Below are 20234 nucleotides of genomic sequence, written 5' to 3'. Positions count from 1 at the left end.
TTCCTTTACCAAGAAAAGTCCCATAAACAATTATGTGACAATGCAGATCACAGTTGCACGGAGTTCAAAACCCTTGGTCTATATATGCTGGTGAGTTCAAGTTACTCCAGGATCTTCTATACCCTATGTTCTTTAATCCAGAACTTCCCTCAAACATCAACTTTCTGTAAGCCAAAGCACCCTCCTCCATCGATACAATAGGAAAATAATTATACCACTTATACACCGCATAAGCTTTTGGTATGAAATGAAATGCCCAAGGGAAAAGGCGACGGTGCTTGACGAAGGGTCCTACAGATATCTTGGAGAAGTCTGGTCATGGTCTTCATGGCGATGAAGACCAGTCACATAAAAGAAGAGTTGTCTTTGCCATTTTCACCCAAAAAAGCAGAATAAGGGATGGAATTTTGTGTGACAGCATATCTCAGATGAATGGAAAGGAAAATTTTTCACAGTGAAAACTGTCCCCAAACAGAAGTTCTAAACAAGGTAACACTCAAATATCTGCTTCTTGGCTTCTAGGGTTTATTTTGAAGGCGAGCTCTTGGCTATCAGTCACATGTTTCCAAACTCCGAGTCTAGTTGGTATGCATTTGGAAATAGGGTTCCCTCATTTATTGCAGTCTTTAGTGGAGCATTTCCTTAGGTTACAAGTATGTGTGCTGTTTCAGAATACTGTATGGCCTCCACCACTCCATGGAGCTCGGGAAATGAAATCTACCCTCCAAAAAGCTCATTAGAAATATGCTCATGGTGACAGCACTCGTTTCTCCAAAAGACCTTACTCGGCTCTCTCTCTGGACAGAGCAGAGGTCTGGGTAAAAGCCAAAGGCTTGGGGTCAAAGAGATCCCAAATCTTTACATACTGGTTTAATTTGAAATCATTTCCAAGAACTGTTTTTCTGCCACAGTTTATTCTATAAACCCTTCATTAACTTACGTGGAAGTGTCACCAAAACACCCTCCGTGATTTAGAACTAAGATTCATTCTCAATGGAGGCTCAAAGTTTGTAGAAATTACAGCAATGGAGAAACAGACGTATTGAGTAAATGATGGGAGGAAAAGAAAATGTTTTATCTTCACAGTGAAGTTAACAAACCATCATTATTGAGTTTTCTTCAGTCATGAGTGTGCTAATTACTAAGGTTGATACCTATTTGTTTATTATAACTTTTTTCCAGATCCTTGGAGGTGTTTAATTGAATTGACTCTTTCTCTGCCCCTGATGGATGTGACCCTCCATTTACCTGAGGCTGATAAAATCAAGTCCTTGTGAAAACTGTAAGTGGAAAAAGTCGAGGGTTTTAGAGGCATCCTTCAGGAGGGGTTAGGACCATTGGATGTGGGGAAAGAGGGAACTGGGTTTAAAACTTGAAAGTTATTAAAACTTCTTAACTCTCAATTTTTGCATCTATAAAATTATATTAATAAGAGTACCTATTGTTAGGATTTATTGAAGATTAAATGTGATCATATATTTGGAGTGCCTGGCATATTGTCAAACATGTAGTAATACATCCCACGAATGTTGGTTATCTATTCATAGTTGGTGCTACTGATTTTATTATTCAGGCGAGAGAAATTGTTTCTAAAATTATAGGGGAAAAAAAATTAAAAAAATAAAAAATAAAATTATAGGGGAATGCCAAGGACCTATAATCGCCAAAACATCACCAAAACAATCTTGAAGAAAAGTGAAGCTCTCACACTACATGATATCACAACTTAATACAAAGCTATCGTATCCAAGAGAGTGTGGCATTGGTGTAACATGAGACAAACAGATGAATAATGGGTTAAAGGAATAGAGCAAATCATATATATCATCTGCTATTTGACATTTCGATGGAGAGAAGAAGAAATTTTCCACAAATGGGACAGGAAGGACTGGATAAATATAAGAAAAAAATATCACACAGCTGGAATATGGTGGGACCAAGATCTAATGCAGAATCTTTACCTCCAGAATCTATGTGCTTAAACCCTTCCCTCCGCTGCCATTCCAGCATGGTGATCTGCAAAGCGTTCTCATTAAATAACCAGCTGTCTTTGTCAAGCTGCTTTCTCAAATCATTATTCACAAGGAGTGAGAGGCTAAGGTGAGATGATTTCTAAGATTGCTGTAGATTTGGAGAATCTGTTCCTACATGGTAGACCAACGACTGGATTCCAGACCTTTCTGGGCACAGCTCCCAACAGAAGCTGCTTTCCCTCAGAAACCTCCATCCTGAGGACCTGGAAGGAGGGCTGCCTCGAGACCCTCGGAAGCCCTTGTCACTGCAGAATAGAGACAGATCCAAAAATATCTCAAGAGCTTGGCAATGCACTTAATATAATCTCTAGCTTTGCCCCCTGAAATCAATTAGACTAATTTTTTAAACTCCAGAAGGGTGTGCAGACTACAGCCTTTCTCCAAAGTCATCAGAACGTATAAAAATGATTTCATGATCAGCCAACCCCCAGACATCTGCACCTTGCTCATTCTGACTTCCTGAGATGTGCCCTTGTGCCTCTCCCTGTGCAGGTATCATAGGCAAATCCCCCAATGCCAGTCAATGCCAGTGTCGGAGATCACCTGGCTTTTAGATGATGTGTCCTATTATTGGAGGTTATAAAGAGTTAACTAAAGAGGCTGGCCTGGGGAGGGCTTACCCCTAACCCTACATGTATCCGTCGGAGGGTGGCAGCTCAGTATTGCGGGAGGAAACAATTACGATTTAATTCCATACTGCAAAAACATTTCCTACAGCGTATTGGGTGCTGTTTGAAAAATGATGAGACAAAGCAGATCTGCCATTGCCCTCCTGGGTCTTATAATGCATCTCTTCAGGCTTAATAGTCACAAGGGCAACTGGGGAAAGGCAAGTGATTGTACTAGAGACCAAGCATCCTGGTACAGAAAAGACAAAAGCAGTGGGAATTCTACAAGGGGGTGGCATTCAAACAGGCATGTGTTAACAGGTAACAACAGGAATGAGGTCCAGGGCTGAGGCTGCTGGTGGGTGGGGTGGAAGGGATGGCAGTTTCCAGGAGAGTCTGGAAATCAAAGGACACATCCGCTCATGAAGGTGGATACAAGAGCATGACTTGGGGGACGCGGCACTTCAGCTGAGATCCAAAGTACAGGCATGAGTTAGTGATGGGGAAGGAGTAGAAGAAGGAGGTTGTCAAGGGAGAGGAACCACATGTGCAGAAGCCCTGTGTTGGGATGGACCATGGTACTTCCAAGGAACCGAGAGAATGCCAGTGAGGCTGGAGAGGACAGGCAGGGTGAGGTGAAGCGGGGGAGCTGAGTGCTGGGCTTTAGAAAAGATGTCTTCCTTCATCCTAAGCCAATGGGAAGATACTGGAGTTTTATTTTTTAATTTATTTTATTGAAGCATAGTTGATTTACAATGTTAATTTCTGCCATACACCAAAGTGATTCAGTTATACATTTATGTATATTCTTTTTCATGTTCTTTTCTGTTATGGTTTCTCACAGAATATTGAATATAGTCCCCAGTGCTATAGAGTTGGACCGTGTTGTTAATCCATTCTATATATAATAGCTTACATCTGCTAATCCCAAACTCCCAATCCATTCCTCCCCACCCCCCACCCCCTTGGCAACCACAAGTCTGTTCTCTGTGTCTGTGAGTCTGTTTAGTAAATAAGTTCCTCTGTGTCGTATGTTATAGATTCCACAGATAAGTGATGTCATATGGTATTTGTCTTTCTCTGTGTGACTTACTTCACTTAGTATGATCATCTCTAGGTCCACCCATGTTGCTGCAAATGGCATTATTTCCTTCTTTTCTATGGTGGAGTAGTACTCCATTGTATATACGTGCCACATCTTCTTTATCCATTCACCTGTCGATGGACATTTAGATTGTTTCCATGTCTTGACTATTGTGGCCAGTGCTGTTATGAACATTGGGGTGCATGTATCCTTCTGAATTAGAGTTTTGTCTAGTATATGCCCAGGAGTGGGATTGCAGGATCTTATGGTAATTCTATAATTTAGTTTCTTAAGGAACCTCCATACTGTTCTCCATAGAGGCTGTACTAACTTACATTCCCACCAACGGTGTAGTGGCTGTACTAATATACATTCCCACCAACCTACCAGGGCTCTCTTTTCTCCACGCCCTCTCCAGCATTTCTTGTTTGCAGACTTTTTAATGATGGCCATTCTGACCAGCGTAAGGTGATACCTCATTGTAATTTTGATTTGCATTTCTCTAACAGTTAGTGACGTTGAACATATTTTCATGTGCCTATTGGCCGTCTGTATAAGACACTGGAGGTTTTAAGCAAGGGTAACGATGATGGTCTGTGTTGTAAAATGAGACTGAAATCTGTCTCTCAGAGGGAATCAACAATAGCTTGTTGAATTATAAATATGCATAAACAGTGTAAGCACGAAAAATGTGGGAGAAATGGATAGCGAATTGATTAGAGTGGTTTCTCTCTCTGAGATGGGATTTCGGGAGGATTTTGCTTTTCCTGTTATGCATTTCTGTATCTTACAAATATTTTACATCGGTACATTTTGTCTCTTCTGAAAGGAAAATAAAGTTTTGTTTTCCTCTTTAAAAGCAAAATCTCTGCAGACAATGCCTTCTTTAGACAATAGGAATAAATTGCAAAGGAAATTGCCCTAATGTGACCCAGACCCAGTCTGGGCATGCTTTAGACATAAAAAGAAAGGTCTTATGATGATGTAATTTTAAAAGTGTCCTTGACATTCTCGAAGGTTTTAGCAGCCCCGAAGAAAAGAGAAGAATAGAATCATGTTGCTGAAAAGGACCTTACAGTTCAAATAATCCAGCTTGCGTATTTTACCGCTGCAGGAAATGAAGCTCTGAGAAACAGATATTTCAAAGAGAAATCCACTCGATAATCAAGAGCACTTCTAAACAACAGTCATAACCCATTAGACATTTAAGTTTTTAAAAAAGATTCAGCCACTGAAAGCAACAAAACGTAGGTTAACTAAGAGTAAATCTAAGCAAATGTGTGCAAGTTCATCATAAAGAACATAAGAAAAAAAATTAAAACATAAAATAAGACCTGTACAAATGAGGGTCTGTATACCATGGTTAAGGATGGGAAGACTTACCATCAGGACCCACAATATGGACTGACATGTAGTAGGGGGTCCAGTTATCCTAGTTCAAGTGAACTCATTGGAAATATATCATTCCTTTCCATACATTAAGCAGAACTGACCTGCCATTCCAGGCCAAGTCCTGACAAGGTTAGTTGATTGGTGGGTTGGCTTTATCTTTTTAAAATCAATTTTTTGAGCTATAATTTACATTAAATAAAATGATCTATTTTCAAGGGTACAGTTTGATGAGTCTTGATAAACATCTACATCAGTGTAACCACCACCCCAATTAAGAACATTTCCACTACTCCAAAAAGTCTCACAAGGCTTTTCAGGAACTTGGCAAACTGACCTTAAAATAGATACTGCAGGGTAAAAGGTCAAGGATAGCAGAGACAATTTTCAGGAATAACAAGGGAAGGATTTTTTATCTACCAAATACAAAGATTAATTTAAAAACCACAGTAACTAAGACATAAATAAAGAGTCCAAAGGCACAGTTACAAGCTCCAGAAATAGACACACTCAGATATGAAATCTCTCTATATATTTTCCAAGCTATATCTACCAAGCCAGTTTATTGGAATACAGCCATGTCAAGTCACTTACAGATTGTTTGCGGCTGCTTTCCTGCTCTGATGGCAGAGCTGAGCAGAGACCACATGGCCCGCAAAGCCTAAATAAAGTATTTACTATCTGGCCCTTTCCCGAAAAAGCTGGCCACCCCTGCTCAAGACATTTGCTGAATTCTGAAGCTGCGTGATAGGGGAGGCTAAAATGCTGAATTATTTGTATTCCACTTTCTCATAATCATAGAATTTTTTTTTTCTTTTATTTTTTTGCGTGGCCTCTCACTGTTGTGGCCTCTCCCGTTGCAGAGCACAGGCTCCGGACGCGCAGGCTCAGCGGCCATGGCTCACGGGCCCAGCCGCTCCGCGGCACGTGGGATCTTCCCGGACCGGGGCATGAACCTGTGTCTCCTGCATTGGCAGGCGGACTCTCAACCGCTGCGCCACCAGGGAAGCCCAATCACAGAAATTTAAAATTCTCCCTTTTTACCCCTCCCATCTTTTGCACAGTTTTTAGGAATTTCCGTTATGTATCTATTAAATTTGGGTTCTTCATCTCATCCCGCGTTCCCTTAACTTTATAGGGGATCACTTTCTTCTGCCTTTGGTATTTAGTGCAGGTCTGATGATATTAAATTATCTCTTATTTCTTTCAAAAGTATTTGTATTTTGCCTTCCTCTTTGGAGCATCCCGCCATGCAGAATGGCACTTGTTAGCATCCAGTGGTTACTCCCTGACTCACTACAAATCAAATACAAAGTATTACTTTTATCAGTTTTCTCACAATGCTAGTACCTTGGAATATTCAAATTCTAATTACCTTTATTTTGTTGCTGTTTTAGATTATAACATATCAAGGACCCACATTCTAATCACTGAGTAATCACTAAAAGAATAGTAACAGATGTTGGGCTTCCCTGGTGGCACAGTGGTTAAGAATCTGCCTGCCAATGAAGGGGACATGGGTTCGAGCCCTGGTCCGGGAAGATCCCACATGCCGCAGAGCAACTAAGCCCGTGCACCACAACTACTGAGCCTGTGGTCTAGAGCCCGTGAGCCACAACCACTGAGCCCGTGTGCCACAGCTACTGAAGCCCGCGTGCCTAGAGCCCGTGCTCTGCAACAAGAGAAGCCACCACAATGAGAACCCACATGCAGCGACGAAGACCCGATGCAGCCAAATATAAATAAATAAATTTATTTAAAAAAATAAATAAAAGAATAGTAACATGTATAACTAATAGAGAAAGGAAACAACTTTTTTAATCTAAAAGAAGGCAAAAATATTTACAAAGAATGGAAATAGGAACATAGAATGAGCAGATGGGTCCAGTGGAGAACACATAGTAGGAAGACTGATAGAACCCCACTGTATTAGTGCCTATTTTAATTGTGAATGGATTAAATATTCACTAAAAACACTGAGATGATCAGAGTAGATATAAAAGCAAATGCAGTGTTACTTTTGCAGACAGGAGTCATGCTTTTATTATAAGGACACAGAAACACACAAAGCAGAGGATGGAATGTGCATATCATGTGAATACCAACCCTAAGAAAACTGGTCTAGCTATACTAAAAGCAGTTAAGGTAGACTTTAAGGCAAAAACGTTACTACAGAAAAAAAGACATTTCCTTAATGAAAAAGGAGCCAAATCACCTGGAAGGAAAAACAATTCCAAGCCTGTATATATAGGCTTCAAAACACATAGAGCAAAAACTGACAGAACCAAAATGAGAAGTAAAGAAATTCACAAGGATATTGGAAATGTTACCACACTTCTTACAATAGCTGATAGATCATAAAGGAAAAGAAAAAATCCATACAGATAAAGAAAATCAAAACAAAACAACAAACTTAAATTATTTGACGTAGTGAACACTGCACCTCTGTATACATTCTTCTCAAGTATACATGACCACTTTCCAAAACTGACTGTATAATGGATTGCAAAACAAGGCCTTCACAAAATTCAAATGATTGCGATTATTCTTATTATCTGACCACAGTAAAATTAAGCTAGAAATATATAACAAAAGGTAAATTTAAAATCACTGAACTATTTATAAGTTAAGCAATATGCTTTTAAATAATGTATGTCAAAAAAAATGACAACAAAAAGTAGAAACGTTTTGAACTGAACATTAAAGATACAAGATAGCAAATCTTTTGCAATGCAACCAAAGCAGTGCATGGAGAGAAGTATATAGCCTCAAATTCATACAATATTTGAAAGGTGGTAAAAATTCAATTCTATCTCAAAAAAATTGAAAAAAAAGGAAAAATTAAAAGGAAGCATAGAAAAGGAAATAAAAAACAAAGTGATAGAATAGAAAAAAATGTAAAATAGAGAAAATCATCAAAGCCAAAAATTGATTCTTTGAAAATATCAATAAAATTGGTAATTCTCTAGCAATACCAATCAAAAAAAGAGTGAACATGTTTTACCAAGATCAGGAAATACAAGGGGGAAAATAAGTGCAGATCTTCATACATCACTGATGGGAAAGTAAATTGGGAAAACTACCTTGAAGAGCAGTTTGGTAATATATACAAAATTTGACAGTTCTGTCATTCTGCATGGAGGAATGTGGCTTACGGTGGTGGTTCTGAAAACTGGATGTACCTTAGAATTGCCTGGCATTCTAAAAATCACATCGAACCAAAAAGATGAATGAAACTGGAATGTCAGGGGGTGGAGTGTACCTCCATTCTCTCTCCTTTTAAATTCTCTCATTTTTAAACTCTGTTAACTGTATAACCAGAGTTGAGATACACTGCCCAGGGGAAACACGTGTAAACGTTCATAGGAGATAAGAATGTTCTTTGTACTGTCTGTAAGAGAGAGATAAAAAAAAAAAGAAACTGTATAAATATTTATCAACAGAAACATTAATAATAAATTTGGAAATGTTCAGTACTGTCCTACCAGACAATGTATGAAAATGAATGAATGCCTAAATACATTACACGGAGGAGTCTCACAAACACAGTAGGAAGAGTAATTTGCATTGTAAGGTCAGGATGATACCAATTTCATACAGTTTGGAAAGATGCAAAAGACAAAAAACAACTGTATGTTTGAAAGTCAGTGGAGCACGGCAGTTAAGAGCACAGAATCTGGTTCAGATACCAGCTTCCTAGAGACAAGCATGACCTTAGCAATCGCGAGATTTCTGTGTGCCCCACGGTCCCCCTTTATAAAGTGAGGATGCTCTTACCGCCCACCTCAAAGGACTGTGGGGAAGGTTGGAAAAGCTGGCAGATGTGCAGGGCCTGGCACAGGGCAAGTGATTGGGGGCTGTCTATTGTTACTATTTTGTTACATCACAGTACCTACAATGTTTCTTAAGAGTCGTCTTTAAGAGTAGGGCAAGATGTTAGAACTGAATAGAACTGGATGGTGAGAATACACCTGTTTTTATGCTGATTTCTGTTCTTTCCCTCATGTTTAAAATAGTTCATAAGAAAAGCAATCTGAGGCTCAGAGGCCGAGTTCACAAGTCCCATGGCCCAAGGGGGACATGACAAGGTCATTCAGGAATGCTGAATGGTCATTCAGCTGCTCACTGAAATCCAAAAGTCACCTTACCCCAAAGATCTTGCCCCTAATTTAGCAAACATGATACAAGAAATTAAACTCATAATGTGTGTAGGAACATGTCTATTCCAACCACTGAAAACTGGCCTGCTGAAGCCATGGTTTCAAAAGTCTATTGTGATTCTTTAATTGGTTTTTTTGTTGTTATTGTATTGGGTTTTGCTTTTACTTTGCTCATCTCTCCTTCATTGACTTATGACTAGAAAGCTCCATGGTTAAAAACAAACAAGCAAACAAACAACAAAAAAAACACCCCTGTGACATCCCACATCACTCAGAATAAAATGCAAAAAGTACTTTCCCAAGCCCATATATAATATCTGGCCCCTGAATACATTTCTCTCCTTATCTCCTACCACCCTCTCCTTTGTTCCTCTGCTCTGACCGTACTCACTACAGCTTTTGTTTTGTTTCTTTGCTTTCAAATCTGCTAAGCATCCTCACATCTCAGGTTCCTGGAACTTGCTCTGCCAGGGTCCCTTCCTACAGATCCCTCTGTGGCTCACTCCTTCCCTTTCTCTGGGTGTGTGCCCAGAGGGAGAGCACCTCTCTGACCACCATGTCTAAAATAGCCATTTCCCACCATTACTCTCCACCCAGCCCAGTTTATTTGTCCGTGTGGCTCTTACTCAGGCCGGCTCCCAACATGCACAAGAGCCAGGGCAGGGATGCAAACAGAGGCCCAGTGATAATCCGGGCATTTACAAACTACAAGCCAAACTGGCAAGCTGTTAGTAAGATGTTTTCTAATCTCCTGCATTGACAAATATGCAATCATAACCACCAACCAGGTTATCTGAATCTGGAATTTTCAGACTCCTTCGAGGTTTGTACCAGAAAGCAGAGAGGGTGGGCCTCTGGTTCCCAGACTCTGTTTCACTCCCATCTTTTCTATCTCAGCTCATAGAGATCGAGGGAAATAGGCTCCACCAGTGAATTTCAACTGCCCTGTGTCTTTCCTCCTGCAATTCACAAGGAAAGGGCTCCAGTTTTCTCTGCATGGGCAGAGCCTTTTTCAAGTCATCAGCTCTTCCTCACATACTGCTGCCCAACAAATGGCTCAGTGCCCAGGGTCGTGGGCACAGGCAGTCACATTGAAAGAAGTCAGATGCACAGGCAAACTGACAGGCCAGGCACAGATCTGTAGCTCAAAGACATGAAAAAGCTGGTCCAAGTCATACAATCATAATGGACTATATCAGGCTGCAACCCAGATATGGTGGAGGGCTTACGAATATGGACTCCTAAATCACTCAGCTCATGGTCAAATCCTGGCTCTGTCACTTACCAGCTTTGGGACTTGGAACAAGGTATGGAACCACCCTCTGACTACTCCAGAGGGTATTTGGAGCGATTGCCTGAGTTAGCACAAGTGAGTAGAACAGGGTCAGGTAGTTATTACACCTCCAACCGGTGTTCAGCAGTAGATTGTTGTGGCCTTGAAAGTCCTCACTCTAACCCTCCACCAAATCCTCGTGGTTTGTAATAGAATCAAAGATGAACAGACGTATTAAATATCTCCTTGAAAATAGGTTCTGAGTCGCAGACTTTATGTTTCATAAGATTTCAGAGAAAGAAGAGGAAAGTAGGCACTGGAGGCATTCAGAAAACCTCCTAGAGGAGGTGACACCAGGATGAGCCCAGAGGCTGGGGATGTTTGGCTGGAGAAGGACTTCCCAGGCCTTTCACACCAAGGCCACTTCACTGGAACAAGAGATGAGTGTCTTAAGGGCAGTATTTTGTTTTTGATTTTAATTTTAATTTTATACTGTTGTACAGTTGAGGTACAATGTTGTTTTAGTTTCAGTTGCCCAGCAAAGTATATTCTGGTATACTTTTTTTTTTTCACATTCTTTTCCCACATAGGTTATTACAGAATACTGAGTAGAGTTCCTTGTGCTATACAGTAGGCCTCGTTGATTATCTTTTATTTTTAATTAATTAATTAATTAATTTTTGGCTGTGTTGGGTCTTCGTTGCTGCACACGGTCTTTCTCTAGTTGCAGCGAGCAGGGGCTACTCTTCGTTGTGGTGCATGGGCTCCTCATTGCAGTGGCTTCTCTTCTTGTGGAGCACAGGCTCTAGGAGCGCGGGCTCAGTAGTTGTGGCTCGCGGGCTCTACAGCACAGGCTCTGTAGTTGCGGTGCATGGGCTTAGCTGCTCCTCAGCATGTGGGATCTTCCCGGATCAGGGTTTGAACCCATGTCCCCTGCATTGGCTGGCAGATTCTTAACCACTGCGTCACCAGGGAAGCCCTGATTATCTATTTTATATATAGTAGTGTGTATATGTTTGTCCCAAATTCCTAATTTCTCTCTTTCCCCACCTTTCCCCTTTGGTAACCATAAGTTTGTTTTCTAAGTCTGTGAGTCTATTTCTGTTTTGTAAATAAGTTCATTTGTACCATTCTTTTAGATTCCACATATAAGTGATATCATATATTTGTCTTTCTCTCTCTGAATTACTTCACTTAGTATGATAATCTCTAGATCCATCTATGTTGATGCAAATGATGTTATTTCACTCTTTTATATGGCCAAGTAATATTTCATTGTATATATGTGCCACATCTTCTTTATCTATCCGTCAATGGACATTTAGGTTGCTTCCATGTCTTGGCTATTGTAAATAGTGCTGCTATGAACATAGGGGTGCGTGTATCTTTTCAAATTATGGTTTTCTCCAGATATATGTCCAGGAGTGGGATTGCAGGATTATACGGTAGTTCTATTTCTAGTTTTTTAAGGAACCTCCATACTGTTCTCCATAGTGACTGCACCAATTTACATTCCCACCAGCAGTGTAGGAGGATTCCCTTTTCTCCACACCCTCTCCAGCATTTGTTATTTGTAGACTTTTTAATGATGGCCATCTGACCAGTGTGGGGTGATACTTCATTGTAATTTTGATTCGCATTTCTCTAATAATTACTGATGTTGAGCATCTTTTCGTGTGCTTTTTGGCCATCTGTATGTCTTCTTTGGAGGAATGTCTATTTAGGTCTTCTGCACATTTTTTGGTTGGGTTGTTTGGGGTTTTTTTATATTGGGCTGTATGACCTGTTTGTATATTTTGGAGATTAACTCCTTGTAAGTCACATCATTTGCAAACATTTTCTCCCAGTCCGTGGGTTGTCTTCCGTTTTGTCTGTGGTTTCCTTTGCTGTGCAAAAGCTTTGAAGTTTCATTAGGTCCCATTTGTTTATTTTTGTTTTTATTTTCATTTCTCTAGGAGGTGGGTCAAAAAGGACCTTGCTGCGATTTATGTCCGAGTGTGTTCTGCCTGTGTTTCCTCTCAGAGTTGTATAGTGTCCGGTCTTACCTTTAGGTCTCTAATCCATTTTGAGTTTTATTTTTGTGTACGGTGTTAGGGAGTGTTCTAATTTCATTCTTTTACATGCAGCTGTCCAGTTTTCCCAGCACCACTTATTGAAGAGGCTGTCTTTTCTCCACTGTGTAATCTTACCTCCTTTGTCCTAAGATTAATTGACCACAGATGCGTGGCTTTCTATCCTGCTCCTGTGTTGGTGCTAAGGGAAGCATTTTGAAAGACACGTGCGTTTGGGCGTTTAGGCACCAATTTAAAGAACAATCATATTAGGTTGTTGCTGCAATTAAACAAGTTCCCTTCCCTGGTGTGGAGGTGGGACAGGTCTTCTCAATCATTCTGTTGATACTTCCTGCCCTTGACAAGGCTTTCTTCCCATCAGACAGCCTTCTCTTCCAAGTGGTCGTCATTTATTTGTGCTGCTTTCCAGCGAGCCTGTTAGAAACCTTACCTGGAAAGCCCACTGAAGTTTATCTGCAGGGCTACCCAGCTCTCTCCCTAACTGGAGTTGGCCAACGATATGCTGAGGACTGATGGTCTCTGCGCCAGTACCATCTTCATTCCAGTCCATCCTCAAAGCCTCGCACACCTCCTGCCCACATTGTGTTCTCTGCTATTTAACCGCTGGTGTCCTTGGGGTCAAGCTAGATTCAAGAGGGTCTTTCTGCTCCTCCACTGCACTGCCCCTCACTTCCTGAAGACTGGCCTAGAGAGCCACCCAGAACTTGTGTTTGAGAATTGCTGTTTAAGAACATGGTGAATGTACTATTTCAGAACTGAGCCCAAGAACAAGACGGGTTGGTTTTTAAAACACTAGAGTTCAATTACAGTTTTATATACATGTGATTTTTATACATGATATATAGTATATATGTATTTACATTATAATTGAACATATATACACATTGTTAGTAAATAATATATATTATTTTAGTCGCTCCTTTCTAACAGATAGTCATTTCCGTCTGAAAGTACCTCAGATCCTGGAAGTAGATCCCCTCCCCCGCCCCCCTCCTCCACTCTCCCATGCCCAGACCCTCTTGTTTTGGTTCTGCCGTACTTGGTCTTCCAGGTAAATGCTGGTGACTCCCACGCCTTTGGTTTTATCCGTGGCTTTTCTCGCCCTCACACTCCCCAGGGCAGGTCATGGTGTCCATGGTTCTATGTGCTCTATACTATTGACACTTGCCAGGGACACTTGTCGAAACCCTTCAAAGGGAACTAACTTCGTTAACACCTGGATTTTGAACTTCTAGCCTCCAGAACTACAAGAGAATACATTTCTGTGGTTTCAAGCCACCCAGTTGTGGTACTTGGTTACACAGCCCTCACAGACTAATACAGAACCCACCTATGATTCGTCTTTGACACCACAGGAACATCAGGAACTCAGAGAGTGATGGCTGTTGACCTTGCATCCACCAGCCCTGTCTGGAGGGGCCTCTTCACATATCTGTCTTACTTTTGGTTTTTTTGTAACTATTTCAACTACGTGTTAAGTTGTTCCTCCTGGATGCAAACTTCTGTGATGCTGGACCAATTGATGTAAACTTCACCCACCCTGAGTTTACAGTAAGTACTTGAAGCCTACAGAGGGACAGAGCATCTCACCCAAGTGAGACAAAAGTTCCCAGGATTGTCCCCAAAGTACCCACCTCAGCAGTCCCAACTGTCTACAGTCAATCTTCTTTCTGAGAATAGACTCCCTTTGACATCAGTAATTCCCCAGAACTGCCTCTTGCAACAATGTTTATTCATTCATCCATTCAACAGATATTTATCAGGGGGAATTATATTCCAGACATTGCTCTAACTGTTATAACTGCTGGGGATACAGCAGTAGACAAAAGTGACAAAAGTCCCAACCCTCATAAAATGTACGTTCTAGAAGGTGAAGCCAAACAATAAACAAACCAAAAATTTGAAAAATATAGTGTACTTTTTATTTAGTATAATATATACTATATTGTAGATATGACATAGTATATAGTCTATGGAGAATAATCAGAAAAAGAGGACGGGAAGCCCTGAGCAGAGGAGAGGAGGCTTCCATTCGACTGAGTGCTTTAGCCAGCTTCCTCGGCAGCAGTAACCAATCGCCAAGTCTCACTGACCTATGACAGCAATCATTTATTTCCCATTATGGGTCTCGAGGTCAGTTGCAGCTCTGGGTTCATTCAGACTTAGCTGGATTCCATTAATCTTCTCAGTTCAGGACTCAGTGTGGGGGGCAGCCTCTAAGATGACCCCCAATGACCTCACACCCTGATATTTACACCCCAGTATAATCTCCCTCTCAGTATAGGCTGGACTTAGTGACTCACTTCTAACAAGTGAATAGGGCAAAAACGATGGGATCTCCTGAGATTAGGTTATAAAAAGACTGTACCTTCTGTCTTGCTGGCCCTTTCTTATTCTCTCTCTCTGGGTTCTCACTCTGGGGGCGGCCCTGTAGAGCGGCCCCCAACCCCATGTCAAGGAACTGATGTCTCTGGCCAACAGCCAGTGAGATTCTGCATGTCTGGTTCAGGATAAGTCAGTAAATTAATGCTTTGAGTGCCACAAGGCAGAAGACGAGAATAGGAGAGGGTAAGAGTGCCTCTCACTGGGGGTAGAAGGAAGACATCTACTAGAAGGTGGCATCCTACTAGGCTGGAGGAAAACATAGAAAACACATATTTTCCAAATTTATTCCAGGAAAATCAGATGCTGTTTTATTTCTTTTTTGGAAAGAGTGAAGTGTGATGAAGACAGGAGATATTTTTTAAGATTCCCCACTAAGGAGCTGTTATTATTTCGAGTTGCTTTGCTATTTTTTACTGATCTGATATCTTGGGTGACTTTTTTCACCATGGTCTTATTATTTTTTTGTCATGTGGAACTAGAAATACAACACTTGCTACTTTACCGAAAAATCTATTTTTTATGGTACTCAGGCACAAGCCTATTTTGGGATCCCCCCACCCCGCCTTTAAATAAATCTCTGTTGATGCTTTCAGAGTGCCTTTGGGAGGGGAGAGTCAGCCCCTGAAAGGTGCTGAGACCATGCTTGGCTCAGACAGGCTCACCTGATGGTACAGCATATGCTCCTGCAGTTATTCCCACAAACTGAAACTCAGCATTTTTAATAAGAGAACCTGTGTTCAGATCCCAGCTCTGCCACTTAAAATCCGTGTGGCTTTCAGCAAATTCCTTCATCTCTCTGGCTAATTTCCCTCACCTGAAAATGGATACACGTGATGGTACTGTTTGCATCTCCAAGTTCTGATAGACTTTAAATAACATGGTACAGAAAAAAGAACGTCCTAAGTGGGAAACTAACTTCATATAATGATGGAATGGTCATTAAGTATGAGAAGGTAAGTGAACATTCTCGGAAAAGTGTAAGATAGTGTGCATATATTGGATCTTGTTATTGTAACTCTGGAATGATGGGTTCCCGCATTCCCAGGGAACACTGTGAAGCTGAGTGGCCAATGAGAGTTTTTGCTCTTGAAGGGAAGAGTTCAAGTTGACTCAGGGGCCTGATAACCTTTGAAATCTGACTGAGTGAGTCTCGGGATAACCGTGTTCCTAGATCATGCCTAACCCTGTTCACCAATTTCATCTTTCTTCTCCCTCTTCCTTATTTCTGTCTCTTTTATGATTTTGTCTCCTTTCCTCTTATCTTTCCTCTCTGTGGCCATGATGAGGGTGCAGAGCATGGGGACTGGCCACCGCGAGGGGCAATCTCCTGACAGCGTCCACCGAGCACCTTCAGGGAGTACTGCACGCCTGAAGGACGACCTGGGATGACCAAGCATGGCAGGGGCAGGGGGTCTGGCCATTTCCACCCAGATCCAGATCAAGGAAGGCAGGACAACTGCCTGGGGATGAAGCTGGGGTGGGAATTTAAGCATTAAAGGGGAGGTACAAGGTCCCCTTCCAGGTAGTCCAGCCCAGAGCTTCAGCGTGTCAGGAATCGAGCTCATGAACAGTCCCTCTATTCCTGGGGAGTGTAACTGATGACCTGGGCCTGCCCTCTGGAGAAAACCCACCACACTCTGCAGTCTTTATCCTTCTGCAAAGGCAGAGGGGAGCCAGCAGGAGAGGAAGCGCCTGGGGCTGGGCACTGGATCAGGCGGGTCAGTTCCACCTTCTAGTGAGGGAGGGGCTGGCGAGCTGAGACTTTAGGGAGGTACGGAGATGTAATCTCAGGATCGAAAATGAAAACCAGGTGGTCATGTCACCGAGCAGCGGGAGGCTGCTGTCAGCTTCCCTTTGCCAACTCCATTCTCATTTCAAGGTGATGATGACCCTCTAGGCACTGAAGTCATTTTCTTGAGGTTTGATCTGGAGCACAGGTTCTCCGGGACGGACTTGGTCAGGGGGTCAGGAGGAGGTGGAATGGGGGAAGAGTTCCAAGAAGTAGCGTCCAGAGTCCCCAGGACCAAGGACCAAGAAAGCAGACATAGGGGTATTTGTCTTGTCTCCTTTTCTAGAGATTTCCTCAAGGCCCCACATCCACACTCCCCTCCTCCCCCTAGATCTCAAACCAGCCCCAGAGAGAATCTGATTAACACAGCCTGGGCTACAGCAAGGACTTTCAAAACTTTCAGGAATTTTTTCAGTGACAATTGAACTTACCCAGAGGGCATACGCATGTTAACAAGGGTGAAAGAAGATGCCTTCAGCCAAAGAAAAAAATTTCAAGCAGTCTGAGCCCAGACCTTGTGGGACAGGAGGGTTTTGGTGTGTCCTATTTTGTGGCCCTCAGATTCCAGTTTTTATTCACCCACATCTCTCTTCGTCTCTCAAGAGGGCGAGCATTTACTGAATCCTCCAGCTGTGTGTGGCATGTTGCTAAGTTTTTAAACATATATGATCAGCAAGCATTTATCTTATTCAAACTTGACAACAATCCTCTGAGGCAGGTTTTAAGAAATCTCGTTTTGCGGGGGGTGGGGGGGTTGTTTATTTTATTTTTTCAGGTAAAGAGAGAGTTAGGCATTTGTCTTGCCAAGAGTGGCAAGACAGTGGCAGAACAGGAACTGGGACGTGGGTCTGGCTGACATCAACCTGCTGGGCGTTCACAAACCTTCCTGAACATTAGGGTCACCTAAGATGCTCACCAAGAATGCAGCTTCTGGAGGCCCGAGCTCAGCCGGCTGATTCAAGTCTGGGAATGATGAGCACAGCCCATCTGCCTCAGGGTAGGGGCCCCTGGCCCACTTCCTCAGAAGCAGGTGGAAAGAAGGTGCCAGACACTCAGTGGGGAGACGTCTCAGGGTCCGCACCTATGGGGGTAGGGAAGGGTGCATGTCGGGCAGTAATAAGTCATGACAAGGCTTCAGTGGAACCTACTGGAAACTCTGAAGCTGGGATACCCCTTCAGAACTGGCCTGAGCTGGAAGAAGGGGACCACACCTTACACCACTTCTTGAGCGACCAGTAGGTGTGAGTTGGCCTGGAACGTGTGGAGGATGTGACCCAGGGCCGGGTAGCCCTCTTCAGAGTGGAGAAGGTAGCCTCCCCAGCTGGCGAAATGGGTCCTTTGGTGATGAAGGGGAATCGGGGCAGTGCAACACAACGGGAACGTCTGTATAAAATCCACAGGAAGCATGGAGTCCCGAGGGTGATCAGCATGGGGGAAGGCTATAGACTTGCTTGCGCTCGCCAATAGTTTATGAGGACCAGTAGGGGGCAGCAAAGAGCTTTCCAGGTGTGACTCTGGAGCAGTAAGGTGAGGTAGGAGCTTGGTGAACAGCATCACCTGGGAAGGAACTGCAGAGTGCCCAGGGGAACCCAAGCAAGCCCAAGACTGAGCCATCAGCCGCAGAATCTGAGAAGGGATAGAAGGACGGGACCCAGATTACAAGAAGGTATGTCACGCAAAGTAGTTGGGTGTTACCCTACAGCTGTTGGGAGATCCCCGAGTGGTTTGAAGTCCAGGAAGTGGTGCATTTAATGGGTTTTAGGAAGTTTTCTGACTGCAAGGAGGATGCAGGCAACAGGGAAGCAGAGGAGAGGATGCCTTATTAAAGGGCTCCACCTCTTTGCAGTCACGCAAGTTACTTATCCTCATCCAGGTCGGAAAAATTGTGGGAGGTAATAGTACTCACCTTACAGGGTTTCTATACCAAGGAAGAGAGAAGAACTATATAAGATGCTTTGCACAATACCTGATAAATAATACCTCTTCACTAAACCTTATTAGACTTATTATTTTCATTACGTTTACAGAAATGTTTGCAATTATTTAAGAGGCTGTGGTGACACGTGGTACACTTGCTGAGGAGGATAGTGGGGCCATTCATAAAGACCAGGTGTGGAAGTGGAGGAACAAGTTTGCAGGGAGATGAGGGGGTCTGCCCAGGAGGCAGACAGGTCTGGAGCCACTGTCCAGGTGGGATGGAGATATTAGGGATCTGAAAGTCGATGGTGTATTAGAAGGAACTATTCCTAGAGGGATATATGAGGTCACCCAGAGAGATGACCAGCCAAATAATTAAGCGTGCAATCAAAAAAGAGTTTCAGAGAAGAAAAGGATTTTGCAGAAAGAACCACCAGGACGCTGACATTTTAAGAATGTGAAAGTAGGGGAAAAGCAACACACTGTAGAGAATGGGCCAGGCAGGTGTGAGGACAGGTGAGGGTAGCAGCCCAGGAGCCAGCAGAGGTGGGTTTTCAAGAAAGAGAAAGTAACCCACAAAGTAAAAGCCAGCACAGATGTCAGGCAGGATGGGGCTGGAGAGGGGAAGTGATGGGCCACTTTCCCAAGAACAACCTTAGTAAAGGCAGAGGCCCAAGTGCAGTGAGCCCAGGAGCTGGGGGTGGAGGAGGAGGAAGTGGAATACAGTCAAGGGAGACACATGGGTGGTTAGGTGGACAACCTAAAGATTTTATTAAGCTATGGGGATGGAGAGATAGCTAGATGGATAGATGAATGGATGATGGATAGATGGGTGGAGGATGGGTGGATAGAGAGTCTTAGACAGTCAGTCTATCTCTAGCTATAGTTTAAGTCCCACTTAAAGTCACTCTTCTAAGCACTTACCTGTATTATCTCCCTTAATGGTATGAGATGTGTATTGTCTATTTTCCTATCTCTGTGCTAATAGCACAATGTCCTAATTGCCCTATCTTTGTAATAAGACTTTAGTATCTGAAATTCTGCCTTTTTCTCTTCTATATATATTTTAGAATAAGCTTAAGTTCCAAGAGAAAAAAATTAGGCTATTTGGAGCTAAAATTTTAGGTTAATTTAGGCATGATCAGAATCTTACAGCGAATCTACCCTTCCATGAACATAGTATATATAACCATTTATTCTGTCTTCTATTACATCCTTTAATAATATGTCAGAATTTTCTATATAATGGCCTTGCATATTTTTCCAAGGTATCTAATCATATTACTAGGTCTTTTGTGCCATTACAGTTTCTAAGAAGTTATTATAGCTATGCCATTGATATATGTGGGTTCATGTTGTATCCAGCATCCCTTTGATTAGTTCTACTTTCCTTTAAGAGTTCTCTTAGACTATCCATGTAGACAACCTTATTCACTTACTTGTAAATAAGGGGGAATTTCTCTCTTCCTTTGTACTTGTTTGCAATTTTTCTCTTTCTTTGTAATTCCTATGTCTCATTTTTTA

Source organism: Stenella coeruleoalba (genome assembly GCF_951394435.1).
Source record: "Stenella coeruleoalba genome assembly, chromosome: 17".
NCBI classification, from domain to species: Eukaryota; Metazoa; Chordata; class Mammalia; order Artiodactyla; family Delphinidae; genus Stenella; species Stenella coeruleoalba.
This window is presented reverse-complemented; position numbering follows the sequence as displayed.